General features: G+C 42.2%; 1 pseudogene; it reads left to right on the forward strand.

Moving 5' to 3' along the window:
- LOC114031986 overlaps positions 1-6,965 on the forward strand; it is a 14,733-nt pseudogene extending 7,768 nt beyond the window's left edge.
- The last annotated feature ends 4 nt before the right edge of the window (positions 6,966-6,969 follow it).

Below are 6,969 nucleotides of genomic sequence, written 5' to 3' on the forward strand. Positions count from 1 at the left end.
TTTCTTTCTTTCTTTCTTTCTTTCTTTCTTTCTTTCTTTCTTTCTTTTTCTTCCTTCCTTCCTTCCTTTCTCTCTCTCTCTCTCTCTTTTTTTCTCTCTCTCTTTCTTTCTTTCTTGAAGTATTTCTTCCATTCTTCCAAGGAGTATATCCTTCTTCCTATTATATCATAAAATATGAATGCACTTGCCAGCTCAGTCCTTTTACCTTCTCAGCTGGGACGGATACTAACTCATGCTTTGGGATCCATAGTTGTGGCAAAGTATAAACATTTAATGTTTTCTGCTAGTTGATGCAAATTTCCCCCTGTTTTCTATTCTCACTTTCAAGTGAGATCCTCAGTCTCTTGTCTTCTTTTTGGTAAATCTCTTGTCTAATCTCAGAAACAAATTACCTACTTACAATGACCTGTTCTCTGTGCTGGGGCTTCAGCATAAAATAAGAGTTTATTCTTTCTTGAAAAATTATCTGGTCCTGGTTTTGGAAAAAAATCTGAGAAAATTATATGCAAGACTGACAAATTCTATTTCAACCCAGGATTAAAGAAGACCTTTAGGGATTTCATCTTAGTACTCCCGTAACTGAACAATTTCTCTTTCTTAGATTGCTGTCTCTTCCATACTTCAGTGGATCCATGCTCATTTCATTCTGGGGAATTCCTCCAGTTTTCCAGTTGCCTACAATGGGCTTGGCACTGGGGATATGAAGATAATGATGACACACACTTGCCTATAAGGAATTTATATTCTATTGGGGAGGGAGGTTTTAATGAAAAGTGAAAACAAGATAAGCTAAGAATAGAGATAGCTTTATCATCTGTTGTGCAATATCTGAGCTGAGATTTGAAGTAAGTTAGGATGCACACAGAGAGAATTTTAGGGGTGAATACCAGCAATGGAGATTGACTTGTGCAAAATGTATGGAATGGGGAGATGGAGTGTGAGGATTAGAGAAGATTATATTGACAACTGAATGGAGGGTGCATTGGAAAGGAGAGAGGCTATACATAGGGCGTCCATTTAGTAGGCTGTGACATTAGTCTAGGTGATAGGTGATGAGATCTTGACCCAAGAAGTTGGCCATGTGAGCAGAGAAGGGAACAATTGTGAAAAATATCAAGGTAGAATTAAAAGGATTTGGCAATAGATTTGATGCGGAAATGAGAAATAAGGGTATGGCAGGGCAGGAAAAGGTAGGGAAAAATCCAAATTTATACACATCTGAGATATTTTCCCTCATATCTTTCCAAAAATCCTCCACAGAATATCATCAAATACACTCTAGGCCTTTCTCTAGGGGGCAGCAATAAGTACAGGGTTTTGTTTTTGTTTTTGTTTTCTTTCTTTTTTTCTTTCTGAGGAGTTTGGCTCCAAAAAGGAGGAGAAATTTGGCCAATGACTTAAGGGAGGGTTGAGGTTTTATAAAGTTGGAGGATATCTCCATAGGTATGCAGAAGGGAAGAAATTAATGGATCAAGGAGCTCAGGCCTGTTACTTAGCACTTACATTAGCATAAGTTCCCTCCAGCTCCCTATGACTCTGTAACCTTTCTCTACTTCCCAGGTTTGAGGTGCCATTTTGGGTCACCAGGTATTCATACCTCAAGCTGAATCCACTGTCCAATGAATCCTCTCACATGCTAGGCCAGTTTGACACATAAATTCATTGTCCAGTAAAAGATTCACAATGGAAACTGAATTGCAAAATCAATCAGGCACATTGAATTAAACAACCACATTGCCTGCTTTCTTGTTGTGTCCTGGAAAGTGCTTGTCCCAGGCTTCTTATTGAATATTCTGTTTCTTCAACACAGTGAAAACTGTAAATACAAATCATTCCCTGCAGGGGGTTGGCTCAGGAACTGAGAGTATTATTGAGTATTGTGGCTTCCCCTCATCAAAGCACCTGCCACCGTCACTTGAGAAGATGAGAAAGGCTTTATTAGGTGTTGATTTATTTCTAATTTAGTGTAATTTTGTCCTTATACATGGCCACAGCTATAGTACTAAGACTCTGGAAACTTGATCGATTTCTATGCTGCAATTACAAACACCTTTATCTATATTCTATTCTCCTCCATACTATCCCATTTGGTTGAGCTCATTAGCCCTCATTGATTCAATAATCATCTCAATTATCACCTTTGACTCAGCAATAGCACTACTAGGTTTATTTCCAAAGATTATTAATGAAAAAGGACAATAACCCCATGTTCTAAAATGTTTGTAGCAGCTGTCTTTGTGGTAACAAAGAACTGAGAATTAGAGGCATGCCCATCAATTGAAGAATGACTGAAGAAATTGTGGTATATGATTGTGATGGAATACCACTGTGCGATAAGAAACGAGCTTAATGATCTTAGAAAAACATAACAGTTTATAATCATACCTACAAAATTCCCAAGTAACTGGAAAACAACAGCACTCCTGGGAAGTCAGAAGAAGAGTAGCTAATGATCACTCCTTCTCGTGATCTTTCCTCATCCTCTGGGCCCAGAAATGCCCAGGAGAACAGGTCCCTGTGCTGTGTGGCTGGCTTATGTGTGCCCACATTTGGAGCACTTGAAGTGATGTCACCTGAGACTCCAGGGAGCTTAGACCTGATGGGAGCAGGAGAACTTGCAGTGGGATTATTTCCCCTGAAGCCAATCTCCCAGGATTTCCAATGAACTGGAGGTGCTTGGTAAAGTGTCCTAGAGAAGAAGCAGAGCCTGGAGGATGAGGGTCAGAGAGACAGAGGGGCTGGTTCTGAGGCTGGACAGGCAGCTCTCACTCCCAGCAAAGCCTCAGTGAAAAGGGAGTGAGTGGTGAGTGAGTAGGTAGGACATCTGACCTTCAGGGGTTACTGACTGCTCGGAGAAGGGAGAGATCACCCTCAGGGATCAGAGTTTTTAAGGTTTAGGACTTCAGCGACCTTACAGATCACTCAGCCCATCCCCTTCATTTATGGGGAGGAAAGATCTAGGATTCCTACAGCCATATGGCCTGTAAAGCACTTCACACATATGACCTCATTTGATCCTCATAATAATCCTGGGAGATAGGTACCCTTATTCTCCCCATTTTACAAATGAGGAAACTGAGGCTGAGGGGAGTTTAAATGATTTGCCCAGGTTTACACAGCTAGTGTCTGAGGCAGGATTTGAGTTCAGCTGTTCCTGACACCAAATCCATTACTCAATCCACTACACCACCTCAATGTCCTACAGGAAACTGATACAATCTGATTCATGTTACTAAGTTTTTATGGAGCCACACACCAGGGCTGTCCTCAATTACTTCTCAAATTCCTTCCTGCTCTTAATTGACTCTCCTGTGAACTAGTCTATGCAGGGCCTGATGCTCAGGGCTTGAGATACAATGATGGAAAGCACATTGTCATGGTGTTCAAGATAGTTGTCTTCCACCCTAATGGGGGAGGTGACAAGATATGCCATTTACAGAGAATAATATGTAGAAGTAGTGAGTGACAGGAGGCAAAGAGACAAAGAGAGGGAGGAGGGGAGGAAAGTGGAGAGAGACAGAGTCAGAGAGACAGAGCCAGAGAGAGAAAACCAAGGTAAAAATTTAGGAGGAAATTGCTTTCGACTGAGGGTTTCAGAGAAAGGTTCCTAGAGGATACAGAGTGGCTGATGTAGGCCTTCAAAGAACAATAAGAATTCTGAAAGATGAGGTAAGGAGGTAGGGCATTTGAGAAAGAAGAAGCTTGTTCATGTGCATGGAGACCAAAGAAGGCAGGCTTACTTTGGAGGCAAACTCCCAGTAGAGTATATAAAGAATAATAACGAGAAATCAGTCTTAGAAGGAGATTAGAGCCAGGTCCTTAAATATGCAATGAAAGAACTTCCATGTTATGTATAGTATCAGCAACAATAAGGAGCGATCAAATATCCCAGAGAAATACAGGGGCCTTGTTTGCCTGAGGCAGGATATTTTGGAAACTTTGTGAAGGCTGGTTGAATAAAGAAGACAATGGAAAAAGAGAGAATCCTTAGGAGGCAACTTAACAGTTGAGACCCAGGGTGATGGAGGCCTGAACTGTCAGGGTGGCAGTGTGACTAAAAAGCAGTGGACAGAGGGAAGAGCTGTTTTATAGGGAGAATTGATAGGACCTGGCAACTTATTGGATGTGACTGATGAGGGAATGGGCAGAGTCAAATGACTTGGGTTTTGAGCCTGGGTGATGGAGGGCCTCGAGATGCCACCAAAAGAACCAGGTAAGTAGGGAGGAGGGACAGGTTTGGTGGGGACAGAACCAAGATGAATTCCAACTTCCCTTTTGACAATTCACTAAGTAACCTCTCTGATCTTTCACCTGGAGAAAAAACAAAATCATTGGGGTATTAGATAGCAATGAAGCAAAGACTAGTTGTAGCAGGGTGACATTCTGACCCTGGTGGCTAGAAGAGGGGTGGCCTAATGGTGAGACAGGAAGGATGAGGTGATACTGGGACATCACTTAAGAAAAAAAAAAACTTCGTGATTTCTATGGGCAAAGACTGTAGAAATGTGGCTTAGATACATGTGCATGTACATGACTTATGTAGTGGGGGCAGAGATACGTGCAGTCACTAGGAAGAAAAGGATCATGGGGAAGATGAGGTCACAGGTGGGGCATGGGTATAGGGAGAAGGGAGGTGATTGTAGCACATGCCTGTAGTCCCTATTATTGAGGGAGGCTGAGGTGAATGGATCCCTTGAGCTCAGGAGTTCTGAGCCACAATGGTGTGAGAGCCAATTGGATGTCACCAGCAAAGCTAACACCACTAGAAGAAGCCATGAGGAACAGTGGGCCACCAGGCTTCAGAAGGAGGTATGGACTAGCCCAAGTCAGAAATGGAATTAGCAGTGACACTGGGAGAGGAATGGCCACTGTATCTCCAGTCTGAGAAAGATAGGGAGATCCATTCTCCAAAACAAAACAAAACAAAAAAAAAGCAACAGGCACTAAAATGGAGGTAAGGATGCCTGGTCTCTAGTATAGTTCTGCCAATGGCTCAGAGTTGGGGGACAGTTTAGAGTGACCTTAGACAAATCATGGAAGCTCCCTGTGGCCTGTTTTCTCACATTGAGAAACAGAAATATGTTGAGAACATAAAGAGACTTGGCCAAATGATCTCTAATACACCTTTCAGTTCTGACATTTTAAAGTTCCATGCAGGTCTCACATCATTCTAGGTTAGAGGTTCCAGGGTCCCTTCCCTCAGAGCTAACATTTTCTGTCCTGAGCACCCTTCTAACTCTGAGCACTGGGCTCATTTTCCAGTTCTAACAACCAGTGATTCACTGGATCTAAATATCCTTGCACACTCATCTTTTCCTACTCTAGACAAAGAAAAAATGTCACCAGAGCACCTCCAGGATGACTAGCACTACCAATACTAATGGTTTGATTTAGAGTTCTGAGGAGTTTTTTTTAATATCAAAGAAGAAGGAGGCAGCTAGGTGATACAGTGGATAGAATGCTGAACCTGGAGTCAGGCAGTCGAGTTCACAACCTGTGTCATACATCTGTTGTGAGACTCTAGGCAAAACACTTAACCTCTATCTGCCTAATTGCTTCTTCTGTAAAATGGGGATAATGGTAACACCAATATCCCAGGGCAATTGTGAGGGTTGCATTTTAAAATAAGTTAATGTAAAGTGTCTTGCCAACTTTAGGGTGCTAGATAAATGTTATCTGTTAGTATCATGACTTACACAGCCCAGCAAGAGCTTTGCCCTTCAGAGTAGAGCCAGGGAGACTAGATACTTATTCCTCCCATGCTGTTGCTGCTGAGAACAAACATGCCTGGGCTCAATGTCAATCTGTCTTTCAGAGTCAGGTTAAAGGTCACAAGGAAACCCATGATTCCTAAAGTGCCTCAGGTGTGGTAATCTTAGAAAACGTAAGTCATAGTGTGAGAAAAAATGTCAGAGCATCCTCAGACACACTTGGCATGTTGGTTGGTTTAGCTGAATTCTTTTCTTTATTTTTCAGTCATGTAGTGGAGAAGGATAAATTGAGAAATGAACGTGACGGGAAACCAACATATTCTAACAAAATAAGGCCCAGCATTAAACCTAAGTCTATTTCATTCCTAATTTTGAAGTCACTAAAATCTCTTGGTCCTTCTCTCTGTATTCTTCTTCTTCTTCAGATGATATGAAAGCCATGATCCAAGGAAATGGCACCAGAGTGACTGAGTTCATTCTCCTGGGATTTGCAGTTCAACAAGAAGTGCAGTACATCCTCTTCCTTGTGTTTCTGCTCATCTACGTGACATCTCTAGTGGGCAATGTTGGTATGATTCTGCTCATCAAGCGTGATGCCCGCCTTCATACTCCCATGTATTTTTTCCTTCAAAATTTGGCTTTTGTTGACCTCTGTTACACATCTGCTATCACTCCCAAGATGTTAGTAAATTTCTTGGTTACACATAAATCCATCTCCTTCTCAGGGTGTGTGATACAATCATATGTTTATGCCACATTTGCCACGATTGAATGTTACCTTCTGGCTGCCATGGCTGTAGATTGTTATGTGGCCATCTGCAGCCCACTCCGTTATCTAATAGTCATGTCCCAGAGGGCCTGCCTCCAGCTGGTCACTGGATGCTACATTATGGGTTCCCTGAATGCCACCATACACACAGGCTTTCTCTTTTCAGTGTCCTTCTGCAATTCCAAGACCATCAATCACTTCTTTTGTGATGTGCCCCCAATCCTGCCCTTTCCTGTTCTAATATTGATCTTAATGTCAAGTTGTTAATCACCTTGGTGGGCTTTAACCTGGTAAGCACATTGCTGGTAGTGTTCTTCTCCTATGTTTACATCTTGGCTGCCATCTTGAGGATGCCCTCTGCTGCAGGAAGGCACAAAGCCTTCTCTACTTGTGCCTCCCACATGACTGCTGTCACCATTTTCTATGGAACCCTCTCTTACATGTATTTACAACCTTCTTCCAGTGTGTCACAAGAGAACGATAAAGTGG

This window comes from Vombatus ursinus, unplaced genomic scaffold (genome assembly GCF_900497805.2).
Source record: "Vombatus ursinus unplaced genomic scaffold, bare-nosed wombat genome assembly UNPS02015354.1, whole genome shotgun sequence".
Lineage (NCBI taxonomy): Eukaryota > Metazoa > Chordata > Mammalia > Diprotodontia > Vombatidae > Vombatus > Vombatus ursinus.